This window comes from Tyto alba, unplaced genomic scaffold (assembly GCF_018691265.1).
Source record: "Tyto alba isolate M040663 unplaced genomic scaffold, T.alba_DEE_v4.0 Super-Scaffold_48, whole genome shotgun sequence".
Taxonomy (NCBI): domain Eukaryota; kingdom Metazoa; phylum Chordata; class Aves; order Strigiformes; family Tytonidae; genus Tyto; species Tyto alba.
In genome coordinates, this window is record NW_024881324.1 from 6000652 (window position 1) to 6017594 (window position 16943).

A 16943-nucleotide genomic window follows, 5' to 3' on the forward strand; every position below is an offset into this window, starting at 1 on the left:
CTGTAGCAAGGAGGAAGGGAAAAAAAAAAAAAATTGTCTTTACATCCAACACTTGTTCAGACTTGTCCTAAGAAAAACAAGTTCACCGGTATTGCCTTTGTCTCCTCATAGGAGTATGTTTTTAGAGATTTTCTCGCTTGCTGTTCATTATAATCTAGGTCATTTGCAAGTATTAAGCTATCATCTGCACAGAGGTGATAGCAAGTATAACAGAAGAGTAATATTTGGAGAGGATAAACCACAGTGGGTAGTGGATTATCATAAAGAACCAGTGAAGTATGGCTGACCCTTATCAGAGTGAGCCAGCTCTTGCTAACACCTCTATAATTAGAGTTTACCGCTTTTGTTTTACTCTGGCTATTTTAAAAAAGAATCACAGCAAAATAACGGAACATGAACAGGGACATTAAAAAAAAAAAAAAAAAAGGTATAAAACCAACAGAAGTGGCTATTCTTTTTATTAGAAGGTTTACCAAGTGCCTAACCAGTCAACAACCAAGCCACTAAGACAACATAATAAAAGTCATTTTTTGAAGACACTGAAAATTTTAGCATTGAGTAATCAAGTATCCTATACTTCTGTTGCCTGCCTATGATCTGCTCAGATGCTGTTACTGAAGACGAAAACAAGAAAAGGCTAAGAACAGGAGGGTTCTTAAGAGCAGACTAGGCACAGGAGAAATGACTCCTCTCTAGCACCCCTGAACCACATGAAGGCACCCATCTTCAGGCAGGATAACAGACATTTCTCCCTGCTGTTGTTTCACTAGCTGAGCAAGAGCCAGGTGATTTCCAGCTCTAGCCTGGGGGCAAGTAGCCTTCCCTGCCCTCCCACAGTTTTCCTACCCAGCAGGAAGGCTGCTCTTCCCAGCAGGGGAGCTACCAACCCCAACCTCCAGCAGGACCCATCGAGTCCCTCCTCCTCCTCCTCATCCCCCACCTCCCATCTCTGCAGCAGCAGGTCCCTGGAAGCGCTTTGGAGAGCTGTGTAGTCCCAGAGGCAGCCCAGGCTGACAGATACCCTCCATCCTCAATGTGGCTATTTGGGTAAGCTGCACAACTCTGCTTTTATGATTGCTTTCTGGAGGCCACCTGTCCTGCAGAACACCAAAGAGACGCCCTTGCCATCTCTTCACTTTTCTGCTTTCAGGCTCAAATTCAACAAATAGCAGCCCATAACACATGGCATCGAGTCACCGTTCTGTGCCATCGTTACAGGTACTGAGGAAAAGCACTAGAAACAAACAGAAAAATATTAGGGACGAAGAACACGTGTTACTGCACTAAATTCATCAGTTGATATGAATTAATTCAAGAAGCCCCTGGGAGGGGGGGCGGGGGGAACAAAAAAAAAAAACAAAAAAAAACACAAAACCAAAACACCACCACACCACCTCTCATTCATATATGACCCTAAATATCTTTCTCTCTTTTTCCCTTGCCAGCAAGACTGGGAGAGAGCAGGTCAAGCAACATGCTGTCAGGCTGCTGTTCAAAAGACAAGACAGAATATGAAGGCAACCTGATTTCAGGTGGATCTGGGAGAGCCTTAATACTGAAGTTTGTATGCCAGCTTTGTAATTAAGATCTCAGACCAGCCCTTGTTTCTGAATACTGGCCTAGATTACCAAGTCACCTGAAAGTTTACGGTAGGAAAACCATATGGGCATGTTCCTGTAGCTACATGTGTACAGTAATTATGGCATAGGTAAGCAATAACACATGCCCAAGGCATCATACTTGGTGAGGCACGAGGCTTACATGCATATCTACAATTATGACTTCAGACTTCAAAGTACCTTATTGCTCAGACAAAATTGGTAGCATACTCTCTTGCAAAACACACATAAGGATCTATTGCTATAAAACACATATAGGTGCTGCTATAACATGAGATTTAAAGTGTGAGTACTAGAACTGTGAAAGGAGGAAGGAGGACCTTACTTAAAATATTTTCCTATATTGTTTTAAAGTGAGTGCACTTGAAAGCAGCAGGCAAGAGTAAGCATTGTTTAAATTCTAAAACTGCCAGAGTTTCATGCCGATGCCCAAAGTCTGGTTACTTGGCAGGCACCACTTCAAGCTCGTGTTCCTCTCTAAGAAACAGGGTCCTTTCCCGTACATCATTCACTCAACTGCTTTCAGACCTCTAATCAACCAAGAAATCCCATTGCAATCATGTGATCAGCAGCTGTGGGCTGACATTCATGCATGGCAATTTATGATGAAAATCAATAATAAGTGTTTCCCTTTTACATGGCTTTTTCAAAATAGGGCCACATTTTACAAAAGTACATTTTTCTGAAGATTGCTTTCTAAATGAATAGCACCAACTTCAAAGCAAATGTTTCTGTGAGGGCTGTTATAACATTCGAGTTCTTACATGATCTTCAAGGCTGCATTGTGACCTAGGAGGCAGCCATAATGAGACACAGACAGTGAATAAAGCACTGATTTAATTATGTTGTTTGATATATGATGACCTCATCCACTGGTGTTTATACTAATGTAGTGTTTGAAATGCTTTATTGACATATGGGAAAGCACAGTCTCCAGCCTGAAGAGCTTACAGTCTCAAAGACAGAAACCAGATGAAGGGTGTTCTCTTCCTGTAGCTTATTGTAGGTTTTGAAGCTTTGCTCATTTCCATCAGGTCTTAAATATGCACTGAATGCTGGAAAGCGGGTTTCTGAGTGAGTACTCTAAGCTTGCTGGACAAAGTATCTACTGCATGGTTACCTTTGATTTCAGAAGGTTTCCAATATGGCAAGTCTATGTTCCTTGGTACAATCAATAGGAAGATGCAAACACTAGTGGGGACGGAATCTATAGCTGTTTACAACGTATCCAACAAATTCCCCCAGTTTTGGAGATACCTTGTGCCCTAAGGTGAGCTCTGAACCACTGTTGTCTTCTGCTACAGAAAGAAGAGTGGAGGACAGAGTCAGTACAACCTGCTAGTTCCTTCACTGAAGAGTTCCGTCAAGGCGATTGTGCTGTAACCATCTCCCCCCAGAAAATTAACAGCCAAGGCTCAGGGTTTGGTTAAATATACATGTATATCTTATTTTGTACTCCTTACAAAGATTCCCTGAAAAGTATGCAGTAAAGTAGCTCTTGATGGTGTTAATGCCATGAGGAAATGAGTAGTTCTGCATTCAGTGCACCACCTGCCAACCACACAGTAAATAAGGCCATACAAGAAGTGGTGAGAAACAAAACATCAACCACCTACCCACTCATTAAGCATTAGCCATGCTGTGCACTGAACAATATGCAGGTCTTGTAGAAGGGGGAAAAAAAAAAAAATTGAAGCAATCCTCTAATTAAAGGCAATCAAAATGAATATTTACCAAGAAAATTAACTAATAGCTTTAATTGTAGAATTTTCTAGTCTTTAGTCGCTTGGTTTTGCAACTCTGAAGTTCAGACCTGTTCAGTAACCTAAAGGCCTAACTTAAGGCATTATTTATCTTATTTTACTTCTATACAGGAAACTCATAAAACTCATGCAGTTGACATCTTTACCCTTATTAGGTACGCCCACACGTGCAAGACCATTGCTTTCACTGATGCCTATCACAGCAACCAGACAACAAGAGAGGTTAAAGAAGAGATACCCTAGCTCTATTTTGGATTAAGGTAATTCTGGAATAGAAACAGGGCTTCAGTACATCATTACTATTACAGTGAGTCTTCCTAGCAACACTAGATTTAAAACCTCTTAAAAAAAAAAAAAAATCCAAGGAACCCAGCTAGCAAGGATAAAAGATCAAAAGAGTATAAATTAAATATATTATTAGTGGAGAAAATGTACATATACGCACATACGTATTTGGAAGCCTTTAAAATGGTACACATAAGTTAACCAGTTAGAAAGCAATTGCCCAGCAGAGCTGAAAAATAGCTAGGAGAGACTAACAGTAACATGTTTTCATTTTCTTTTCGAACTCTGGTACAAATTCAGCTAATATCACTTTGTATGATCTCATGCTGGGATAAGAGCCAAAAGTTTCACTTGAAATCTGCAGTTATCAGATCTGGAAAGCTTTTCAATCACTTAAGTTTGAGAAGCATTAAAAAAAAGAAAAAAAAAAAAAAAAACACACCTAAAAAAAGACCAGAGATAAAAGGCCAGGGGCTTGAAACACTTATCACTTCATCATAATCTTCCATTTGATGCTAGGTCAGCATCTTTACGGGTACAATGGAATGCTTGCTTTACCTATATTTTGAGAGGTTTTGGAAAAAAAATAAAATTAATATATGTACAGGGTTAGAAACAGGCACAGAGCAACAAGGCCAGGCAATCCATATGGAGGACAAGCTCCTAAGCTAGCACATCCAGGAATGGAAACACTCCTAGGCATAAAGGGAGGTTTCCAATACTCACTTCCAGCAGCGAAAAGCTGCAAACACACAGCCACCTTGCTTTGGTGTCGGCCTCACGAGCACCAGCCCTGCCACACAGCGGGGACGGCAGCCGGGCAGCACGTACGGGGAAGCACGATGCTCCCCGAAAGGGCAGGGACGCTACAGCTGGACAAGCTCTACCCCCCGCTGTGCCACGGCCCCGGGGACCCCAGGCCTGCCCATATCGCAGCTCTGTCATCAGCACCTCCCTCTTACCATTACCTGGTGCCTATAAAACCAGGGCAGGTTCACAAAACCCTCAGAACTGATCCAGACCGAGGGTGAAAGAAGAAGATGACAAGATGTCCAGGATAATGTAATGCCCTGCTGGAAGCAGACATTCTCTACATGGTTAAGCAATTGCTAAAACAGGAGACTGACAGCTCCCCATAACACCACCTACGGACTGCATGAGGACAGATCAAGGTAACAAGTAGCATATATTTGGCACCTTCAGTCTCCTCTTGATAAAACCAGTACACCACAAACACTCCACAAGCACAGCTGTAGTCAAAGGAAAAAGCAAGCATGAGGTAAAACTGAATACAACCACAAGCACAGAGTGCTCAACACCTTGCCAAGCTGATGGCTGTTTTGACAGACTGTGCCAATTTATGAGCTATTAGGGCAGCTTCAAACCTGCTCTGGTTTTCAGGCAGGAGCCACATTGACAGCCCACCTACCTACTACAGGACAAATGCTACTCATACAAAGCCCAAATCTTTAAAACATCTGCAACCATTTCAATCTTACCCTTAGCAGTGAATATGCAGGCCAGCCTATAACTAGACTTCCTTATGACAAACTTCCAAATAAAGTTTTAAAACGTTGTTTTTTCTAAGCAAGCCAGCATATGAAAGATAGGGAAAAACAGAGGACATTTTTAGAAAGCACCACAAGCCACTCAGGTGTGGGCTTGTAGGCTCATGGTTACTCAGTTGTGTGACCCCTCTTCAAAAAACAGAAAATACAGAAAGTACTATCAAAATATTTCTATTGCTTTCCCACACTTACATTAAAGCATTCTTTGTGCATGCAAGCAAATCTAGTGAGCTTTTTAATTTCCTTGCTGAGGAAAGTTGATTTTCCCTCCCTCCAATAAGAGCTGCCATTCCCCTTATACTGGTGAGCAAAAATGAGAAACCTGGAAATTGAATCTTACCACTGTGTCTTTCCTGACGCAGATCCCTGCTCTCCCATTACCTTCCCAAACTCCCCTTCAAAACACTTGTTTTCTCATTATTGCCACATTTCTCACCCCCTTTCTTCTTTCCTCTTATTCAGAAAGATCTTATTTCAAGTTCCCTGACTTTGTCTTCACCTTTTCTCTCTCACTAACGGAAGGGGAGACTCTTTCATACTTGCTCTCAAGTACAGCCCACCAAGAAGCATCTCTGAAGGGGGGAAAAAAAAAAAAAAAAAAAAAAAGAAGAAGAAAAAAAAAGAAGTTTTGTATACATGGTTCAACAGAAATATTCCCACCCACTTCACTGTACTGCATCCTTTCATCCCACTCTTTGTTCTGGAGAAGCCACACAAGTTACTACTGTTTGTTTCCATCCTTCACCCACTGAGCTCCAGATGCTTTGACACACCACTGACACCCACTTTGCTCTCCTCCTTTACCCTCCTCCTCCTCCAAATGCTGGGACACTCCCGTAGCTCAGGGCAGCTGGCTTCACCTCACCTTGTAGTTCCCCTTCCTCTCCAGCATAATTAACACCTCCTGCTGATTTCTGCCTCAGACTTCCTCCCTGACACCTTTGATGCGATAATGGCATCATCCTTTTCTTCCTACACCTTGGGCTGCAGGCTTGTAGGCAGCATGGCAGCATTATCAGTTCTGGTGATGACAGATTCCTGTCCAGATCTACCTCTATTTTTTTTGGCATAGCCTACCCCAATGTGCATAAGGAGAAGACTCGGGTCATCCCAAGCTGCCCTGGATGGTGCAGCCTTCATTTTCAATCCCACATATGGTTTAAATAGACAAAATAAATCTAAGCCTCAAGAAGGTTTAAATTAATTCAAAGATACTGCTGCTACTCTGACAGCATTAGAGCTTTCTTTGTTCTTTACTATTTCTTGTTGTATCAAAGCTTGTTCCACAGCTGTCTGTTCAGCAATACCTGCAATCAAAAGCTCATCTTGTTATGCATTGCTCAGCATCGGTAACTACACAGGACCACATACATACTCCTGATGGACCTGTACAGATGCAGAAGTGAGAATCCCCTGCCAAGAGGCAGGGCTCCAACATCTTGGGTTTTTTCAATACAAATTGGATCTATTTACTTTGAGCATATCGTACCAGGAAACATAGAACTTATTCACTGGTCAGTACATGAAGGTGGTACATGCTAGGTACTCCCAAAGTTAGAAGAAATAACAATGTCGAGAGTTAATTTCCACAAAAAGACCATGTGCCTTTTTCTAATGATGGCCCTATGCATCTACAGTCAGAGCCAAAGGGAAGCAAACCTGAAGTGAACTCCCACCCATCTCCCTACTAGGTTTGGCCCCTGGTTTCTCTCGTCTCCCCTGAGGGCAGGAGGCAGGCAGGGAGGTACCTGCACTGGCTTTGCAGCCCCTGGAACTAACTCACCCATCACTTCCACCCTACCAGGCTGCCCAAGCAGCCCCAGTGTGGTATGGACATATCTGGTGCTGATGCTGACCTTTTTCACTAGTAAATATGAGCAGGGATCTAAGTTCCACCTTCAGCTCTTCACCAGTGGCAGCCTTACTCAAAACTGCTTCAAGAAAGGCTAAACTCATTTTGTCAGTTCAGATTTCTCTTGATGTTGGGTGAGAAGCTTCCAAATGTAAAGTTCTGCATTAGGGGAAAATTTACAGAAAACTCACACCACTTTTTATGGAAACCCTCTTATTGCTGAACAGGAACAGAAAACTCTGAAGGCTGATGTTTGTAATTAAGAGGAATATCTGTAGTATCTGCAATTTCTTTCATTCTTACATACAGCCATCTGAATTGTATCTTCCTGTTTTGACTAAAGACCTTCTGAAGTAAGGATTGAGTTAATTATAAATTATCCTATAATTCATTCACCTGTCTTTCCTGGAGCAGAAGGGAGGGGAGTTCAGAATCCTGCATGTAAATCCTTCAATCCCATTCACACTCCTACTTCAGAAGTGTAAATCCTCACACTGCTCTGTGATTCAAGCCTGAAATAAAGAAGAACAGGAATGGGAACACTTAGTAACTTTACGTAATGCACTGATAAACAAAAAATAAAAAACTGTAATAATAGGTGCTTCAAAACAACTGGTTCATAGTACATTACGTCTTGCAGACACTCTAAACACATTGCTCTAATTCAAGGTCAAATGACTATAAGATGACAGAGAACACTGTCATCTTTTATACAACTACATAGTCCTGTATTTCAGGATTTTCCCTGTTTGGTTACGATAAATCCCAGTTAGGCATCACAAGCTCTTCAGTTACTGGAAGTCATCCAGAACTTCTGTCAGGATGCTTCCTTACTAAAAACTTTCTTGAGCAGAAACACAACCTGGAAATGTGCTCTTGAAACAGAACCTTGAGAAATAAAATTTATTGAACTTTCACGCTACAAAAAGGAAGCAGAATTGTGTCAATGGAAGACAAATATCCCCTTGGAAGCACATTCTCTTATTCTCTGCAGCCTCTGCAGTTGCTAGCTTTCAGTGGCTTTTATTTATTTTACCAAATCAACTCCAAAAGCAGGACAAAAGCACTGAGCAGCAGCAGTGGGTGATGTCCCCATGACACTGCAGAACCCTGTTGGCCGCCTTCCAGCACACCCCTCGCATCATGCCTTCTGCCACCACCCAAGGCACACAAAGTAACTCCTGCCCATCCTGAAAACACAGGCTACTGTGGGATGGCAATTCCAGTTTTAACAGCCAAAAGGCAAGACCAAGGCTGAATCCTTACTAAGAAAATGGTAATAAAAGATCCAACATAGTAGCTAAGATTAAGTATAGAAACTCCTTATCTGCATATCACTCATGCAAGTATATTCTCATGAAAATATGCTCTCACACCATTTATTTCTTATTTTTCCATTTATACTTAATTTTTATATAGTATTACTATAAATACCAGTTTTCTCAATTATACTGTGTGCACTTGTGTGTGCATGGGTATATGCATGCCCACACGTGTAGCATCCACTTCTATAACCTTGAAAGAAAATCAATGTAAGCAGGAATTCCAGTCTGAAATCACAAAGTTTTAAAGTACATGTCTGTAGCATTGAACCATGCAGCATGAACTAAAGACATTGAGGCCTGGCAGATTTGTGGCATCCGGAGAGCCAACCTTGAGAGAGATTCTTCCAACAGTCAAAACATCAAATAAAAGCCCACTTCTGCAAAACATTCTGAAAATCTGAGAAGGATAAAAGAAAGGACCTTTTGTCAGCAATAAACTTTTGTTATATCTAAGAACATTAAGTGCACCTTCAGTTTTCTAACAGTATGAATAAAACACATTGGGGTTGATCAAAGTCAGGAAAAGTTCAAGTCTTAGCCACCTAGATAGCATGATCCTTGTCCAAACTAAAAGCTTAAGAGTTAAAATAAAGGAAATTGCAAGCCTGCAAATAAAAAATAAAAAAATAAATAAAAAAAAAATAAAAAAAAAAAAAAAAAGGAGGGGGAGAAGTTGATTAACACCCAGTTTTCGATTAATGCTTCACAGCCAAAGCAGCCAATGGACTCCAGCTATCAGAGCCTGTAGAGGTTCTGTAGCGCATACTAAGAGACACTCTCAAAAGCAGATAGAGCATTTTGACCACTGTGGTGTATCTGAAAGATCCCGTGCTACACACGCACACACAATGCTTTAAGGGTTACAGCCGAGGCCACTGGTTTGACAACCCAGCAGCTTGCTGTTTATGCAAATGGATGGTTCGGGAACTTGCAATTGGTTTTTGTATAATCCTGATGTATGTACAGTGTAATATTCTCTGCACGTGCTGGAAATTTGTGCAGAATAACTGCGCAGGGCTTGGACAGCTTTGCGTTCAGATTTCTGGTGGTTCAGTTTATACCTGGAGCAAATACAACATCTATGAATACAAATCTCTTCCTATTACCAACTTAACCGATTGTACGTGACTAAACATAAGATGCTGCATTCAGTTACCTTGCTGAGGAATGTACTGCGCATTAAACTAGTAATGGAGAAAAGATCACTGAGCTTCATAAATGAGAAGTCTTACCTTCAAAACATACAGCCTCGTATTTTCTAACTTAAGCAACTAAAACTGCAAGAAAAGGAAAGATACCAATGGAAGCCTCTGGGGGGTGGAAATCACATGAGTTTGGATACCGCTGACAGCCACAGAAAAGATGAAACCTAAATTTGATTAATTAAACCTAGCATCATTTAAAAAGTTGCTCGGATCCTTGACTTTAATGACTGGATCACTTCTTGTGAACCATGAGGAAGTCCTCTATCTTCCCCAGCTCAAACAGAAGAAGTCATTATTACAAGACTAACGCATGAAGCAAGTATGGTCTGTAAATGTTCGTAATGACTCTCTCCCCATGCACTTTGGGCTGGGTGCAAAGAACATTTCAAAGCCCAGCTGTCACCAATATCTGTGATAGCTTCTTCAAACGCACAGACACACACACAGCGTAAAATCTGCTGGCAGCTGGTGTGAACAAGGAAAGCCAGAAGTCTCAGGTCTGGAGAGATCACACGAAATGCATGCTTTGTTGCTCAAAAGTTAAAAATAAAAATGGATGGGCACAAAAATAGAGATGAGTTGTTTAGTGGGCAGACCTTGAGGCTCATTCTCAAGCTTGGATCCACTGAAACCAAAGGGAACCTGGGTTTCTTGAATTGGCCCTAAATTCTAACAGCAAACTACAAGCCATGGTATTTGCCTCATTTTTGTGCAAGAAAACCTGCAGACACAAACCAACCATATTACATTTCCTTATATACTTCTACAAAAGAGGGAGAACACAGGAGTTCATGAAAATACAGCTGATAATTGCAATGTATCTTCCATTTATCTAAGAAATTTGGGTCTGAAAGTCTGCCTGGTTTCAGGTATCTAATTCTGAATGATCTGATTTAAGGTTTATCATAATCTTTGCAAACGGGAAAAGAAAATTCTGTTCTTTTTAACACATTCAAAACAATACCATCTTTATTTAAGATTCAAGATGGCCAGATAGAATACTTCATTTTTTTATGTAGCCACGTGCTTGTATTTCATGAAGGAGCTAACTGAATAATTATACCAAGATACACGGCTGAGATACTGAAGAGTAAATTCCCTTCTCTGCATAAGCTCTACTATCAAGGCAACCAACAGTAAGTATCTTTTAATACTTTTATCTGTAAGAAAAAAAAAATAAAAATAGAATAGTCACAGAAGCTCGATCCTTCTTTTCAAAACCCTGCCAAAGTCATCTGAAACACATTTGTCAAACATACATAGCAAAGAAAAATGCAGGACCCTCCTAGCATTTGAGAGAGCATGAGGGAAGAGAGGAGGAGAGAAACTGCTCAAATGAAACTCAACAGAATAAATCAGGCCACTTAAATGCATACATCTTCCTCCACAGGATCTTCCTACAAAACATTCGCCCAAGATGCTGTGGACACACACGGGTGTGCACCTGTGAAGGGGTGGGATCCAGCCCTGCCAAAACAGACCTGACTTCCAGTCACACCACTGGCCAGGCAAGATGGTGAAATTCCCCTTTTCCCCTGCTTTTAATGCAAGCAAACTAAAGGAAGGAAGGATCCTGTCTGCCCTGGGCCCGCAGCTGAAGGCAGTGAGCAGCTGACAAGCAGCATGCAGTTGGGGTCGTGCAGGATGGGGCTTCGCACATGAGCCAGACAGGGGTGTCTGCACGGGGCGGACACCTCCGTCCCCAGCCCTCTCCCATGGCACCGCATTTGACAGGGTCCTGCCCTTGCACCCTGCGCACGAAGAGCTGCAAGGTGCTCGCACGTGATGGGTTGGTCAGGGCCAGGCTAGAGATCTGCACATGCCAGGATGCACAAAATCAGTTCAAATGCCCCAAAGAAGCAGCTTCAGATGAAGAAATTAAATGCCAGTTACTTTGTAACGCAGCACTCTTGCAGAAACACCCATGCACCTGCACATACACAGAAAAGGGAGAGGAGGTTGCGGAGGACCATCCATACTCTAAAACCACTGTGAAATACAGCAAGTTGAAGGTCAATTGGTTGCAAGGTTTTCCTGGAAATACAAATATACTTCCAGAAATCAGCCTTGGTGTTCTTCCCTCATCCAAAAAAATGTTATGCCTCTCTCCACAACCAGAAGGTTTCCTGAAAGACTACTTTCACAACCATCAATACCACTAATGATCTTTTGATTGATTGTTATTTTAACAAGTAAAATCATATCACTTTGTCAACACAATGCTGATATGACCCAGAGTTCAGCTGTATTGCTTTCAAAAACATTATCAAAGAAGTGGCAAATTGAGCCTCGGGATCTTAAGAAAGGTAATTCATATTTGTTTATACCTCTTTCAATCCTATCCAATGCAGCCAGAGCTTGTTTGAGGGGGGCAGGAATGGAGGTTTCAGCGCTTGCTTTCTTAATAAAGACCATACATAATGTGAGCCAGAGAAGATCTCCCCACTCACCTCACCATCAAGAAACACAATAGGGGAGAAGGCAAACCATACAAATTTGGGTCACATCAATCCAAAGCCCATATACACTCTGACAGTCACCCCCACTGCCCCACTCCATGCTGTGACCCCTATTATCCCCCACTGGGGCGGAAGAGGAGAAGGAACAGCAGCAGCAGGAATCGCTTCATCCCCTATCACAGGGAAAAAGTAGCATCAAGATTACCTTGTTGTGCCAACTCCCATGGGAGCAAAGAGAAGATGCCTGTTATTTATGCCCTTAGCTCAGAGCTCAACATAGAATTAGTTTTCAGGGTGAACAAGTGTCATGGTTTGAGCCTGGTCAGCAACCAACCCCCGCAGCTGGTCACCCTCCCTCCCCCTCCCCACCGGGGAATGGGGGAGGGAATTAGCGGGGTGAAGGGAGACTCGCAGGCTGAGAGAGGAACAGTTTAATAATGGCAATAAAATGAGAACAATGATGATGATAGGAAAAAAATTAAATATATGAACAGGCAATGCACAATACAATTGCTCACCACCCGCTGACCAATCCCCAGCCCGTTCCAGCCAGCGACCCCGAGATACCAAGATCCCACAATTGTAATCCCAGAAGCGAGAGAGAGAGAGAGAGAGAGAGAGGGAGAGAGAGAGCCCCTTCCCGCCCACCCCTCCTCTATACAGTGAGCATGACGTCCCATGATATGGAATATTTCACTGGCCAGTTTGGGGCTGGTGCTCTGGCCGTGCTCCCTCCCTGCTCCTTGTGCCCTTGCGCACGGGCAGGACAGGGGGAGTCGGAGAGTCCTTGAAATCTCAGCAGCAGCTAAAAACATCAGGGTGCTATCAGCATTCTTCTCATACCAAACCCAGTGCTGAATCCAAAACACGGCACTCATCTAGTCCCTGAAAAGGAATATTAACTCTATTTCAGCCCAAAGCAGGACAACAAGTAAGCCCCGCAGAAGTGGGGCTGGGTAGGGGCTGCCCCAGACAATGTGCTGAGAAAACAGGGCTGCAAGAAACTCCTCATCTGGGCCAGGGGTCAGTGCAAAATTCAGGCTAGAGATAGGGTTAGGGTTGAGAGAACCCTAAAGCATGGCAGCCCACAGAGTGGGAGCTGGCCTCTGCAAGCCAGCATGGGCTTCAGGACTTCCCTCCCACTGAGCTCATCTCCTGCACGCAGGTGAGATGAAAGCGGTAATTTGCCCCTCACAGCTGCCACTGTAGGTTGCAAATCCTTTCACAGGCAGACATCCTAAACTTCATTACACGTGACTAGCCTCAGGTTTTTAACACAGCATCCCAAAACATTACTCCCCCTCCTGCTCCCTACTCCCACTTTCAAAGGGGGGGGGGGGGGGGGGAGGAAGGGGGGCAATAAAAAAAATATATCTGTTCCAACACAATTTCATAACTTTCAGAAGCACATTCCTACATGTGTAGCGTACACTAACCCAGCCCAAAGCACAGGGGCCACAGCTGCTAAAGGAACTCGAGCAAACACCTGTATGTGAAACCCAGCCCTGAGATGATCCCACCCTGAGGCTCTCTCCCCACCCAGGGACCCCCAGACCTCCTGGCCAGCACTGCTGCAGGAAGAGTTTTTCTTCTCCTGGACTTCTCCACAGAAAACCTAAGGCTGAAAGAAAGGTATGCATGCCCAGCAGGTTGAAGAAACCATTTCTTAGCAATTCACCATTTTTAAGTTGGCCTGTTATGCAGATAAACGTAAGTAAGTGCATAACTTGGGTTATCTGCCACTTAATCGATGGTCACAGCCCTGAATTGCCAATCTGACCTCGTGGACACAAAAACTTTGCATTAGTTACCTGCCCACTGAAATCAACTCAAAGTAGGAAAAGGTGATCTGTTTTGGTTTTGCTCATTTTCTTCTTGATATGAAAAATGTCATTTCTCAACACAACCACAATACACATGAAAACACACACATTCCCTGAAAAGTAACTGTAAAGCTAGGCATTAACTGTAAAGCAAGCCAGCCATCTGAAATTTCTTTTAAGTTACTAAAAGACTGGAAAATATTTTGAATATACCTTCACATGGAAGTTCACCAAATGCAGGTCACTAAATCCATCAGAATAAAAATCTGGGAGTGAAGTTTGGAAGTTTGTTCCTTTCAAATTAAAAACTAGTATCTCTGTGTCTGGGGAAGAGTTGCACAGCCTCTGCTGTGGGTTTTGTTCTGTTTTACAATATTTTATAAAATATTCTAGGTATAATCTGAGCAACAACTATCAGTGAACAAGGCACATGATAAAGAAAACATTTTATTTTTGATGATGGTAGCACAACAAGTCCAAGAATGTCCACACTCTTAAATCCTTTCACTGATCACCAAGTATAAAAATGGCCTCAAAATTGACACTACCTCAATTCTGCCTTATTCTATCAAGTTGTAGTTGAGCAGGGGCTAGTAGAATATCTTGCTCCAAAGTGCTCAGAGAAGGAGCCTTGTTTATAATATACATAATTTAATTTCTTTTACATTCATTTTGAACACTGAAAGAAAACCAAAGCAAAAAAATTAATTATTAAAATCATCTACTGTGCTTTTGCAGCATTCATTCTTTTTAAAAATATTTATTATGTGCACCACGAAATATAACAACCATAGGAACTGTGGCACATCAGCTTCCAGGTTTCCAGACATTATTGGTGGTTTCAACTGGTCAGATTTTAAAAAGGAAATAGCTTCCTATGCTTCCACTGCTTCCTTTTAGCTACATACTTTCCTAATAGGTGTAATTAATTCTGGCAACAAATGAGTCCAATTTGAGTCCAAATGAACAATATTTAGTGCAAGACAAAACTACAAGCTATATATATATTTTACCTTAAATACATAGCCCTCAAAGAAAGAATTAGCAACTACTCAGGAATCAGCTAAAATTATGGGCTTAATCACACCCATTTGGAGAAGAATAATAAATCTGGCTTATCTTCAACTATCATTCTTTTAAAACAAAGTATAAAAACCACTAAAACATCTTGAACTCAGGAAGACACCATCAGCTTCAGAAGAGCAAATGAGCTTTGGCTATAAGCTTTTACCACAGCCAACCTAGTATATGGGGTAGAAATCAACACATTTTGACACTTCTAAGGAAGTTGCCCTGCATTACTCAAAATTTCTTATACAATATTTACTAGATCATTTATGTATAATGTTTGATATGAAATATTCAGTAAAATCTCAGCATGCTAAGGCTCCAGCCTTGTGCACTGTAGACTTAAAAACTAAGTAAATTTCATTTTCTTCCCATCAAAAGCCATGAAAATTGAAACAAATTCTCTACAATGCCTCTTGCATTACTTAATACATCAAATTCTACTTAACCTATGCCATCCTGAATCTCACCTTCTGCTTTAAATTACATAGCTAGAGTAGAAGTTGCCAGACATAAAAGCTCACAGCCTTTAACTGCCAAGAGCCTTGTAACTTCTGAGATTGGGCCAGACACTGTATTATTACAGAAATGGACACTATCTGGATCTCTAATACTTCTCACCAGAGAAACAGTTAATATAAAATACCAAATATTAAATACCATGCATTTCTGTCTCAGAATCCAGCACTAAATAGATGAAAGGGCCAGTTTACACTTCTCTGACCCGTAGCAAAAGAAATCAAGACTTGCATTCAGATCATACTTGGAAATTTTCTTTGGTATTATTATAACAATATATTTCTATTTAACTACTTTCCCAACTCCGGTATTTTCTGACAAGAATCTCATTCATCCAAAAAAAAAAAAAAAAAAAATATATATATCCCTCATCAGCTGAACAAAAATGTTTCATAAAAACAAAACAGATTCAAATAGCTGGTGAGGAAACACAGAGCCTAGTGCTCCAGTTTCCACTGGCTTCCCTGGGAAGGTGAGGAGGGACCCAGTGTCCCTGGCCTGGAAAGTCTGCATCAACTCCTGGGTCTGCAGCACACATCCACCCAAACCAGGCTGGTGCATGGTCCGGGGAGAACACAACCAAGGGGGTTTAGAGACAGACACCCCTAGTTCATGAGAAGCAATGTGCTGCAGACATGAATCATGTCCCAGGCAGCTTGTTTCGGCCGCAGTGGCACGGGCAGCAGCAGGACAGCAGGCAGCTGTTTGTGGGACACCAAAACTGCAGGTGCCCACAGATGGAAAGCTGGAGAAGCAGTGCACTGCAGCTCTTCATGGTGCAGGCTAGAGGTTACTACCAAGTGTGACTTGATTTTTGAGTGACTCGGCCCCTGGACTGCCAAAAGCTGCTTCAGCTCTGTGCTGCCTCTGAGCTGTGGTACTGTCCCACTTTTGGGGACTCGTATTTCTACCTTACACTGCATAAAAGCACCAAGGAGCCGGGGAGACAGGTCTGAAATTATCCATAAACCCTTCCTTGCAAACCCTGCCACACCAATAGATACAGGTATCGGTGGTTTGGGAGTGCTCCCGAGCCCATGTACACGCGCCACGCCATGGTCCCATCTCTGCACGGGGGCCAAACTGGAGCACACCAGCCTCTCTGAAAAGCCAAGGGACCAGATGAGCACCAGGAGAGAGACAAAGATCTGCAAGAGATGTCCTCCTCAGAGATCAGTGCAGGCAGAGTTTAACACATACTACACCGGGAAAAGCTATTCCAGCCACCAAAGCAGGAGCAGCCAAGGTCTGAGGTTTTTGCTTATCAGTCAGTTCTTTAGGGGCCAAAGGGAAGAGAGATACAAGGAAGGGAGAGGAAAGTTTGGGTTTTTTTAATGGGCCCACAGTGTTAGCGCCTCCAAAGTTCACATTTGGGGGGGGGGGGGGGGGGGGGAAACAAATAAAACCCGCAAGCATCACAGTACTTTGCCAAGATGGCCAATTTTTCTGAAGGAGTT

The 16943-nt window shown here is 42.4% G+C and overlaps 1 long non-coding RNA gene across 5 annotated transcripts in view; it reads right to left on the minus strand.

Moving 5' to 3' along the window:
- Positions 1-16943, minus strand: part of LOC116963168 — a 264806-nt gene that overhangs the window by 121250 nt on the left and 126613 nt on the right. For all 5 annotated transcript variants that reach the window (XR_006166889.1, XR_006166888.1, XR_006166887.1 and 2 more), the window contains one exon: positions 7484-7599. This is a non-coding gene — a long non-coding RNA (uncharacterized LOC116963168). The remainder of the gene's footprint in view (positions 1-7483; positions 7600-16943) is intronic.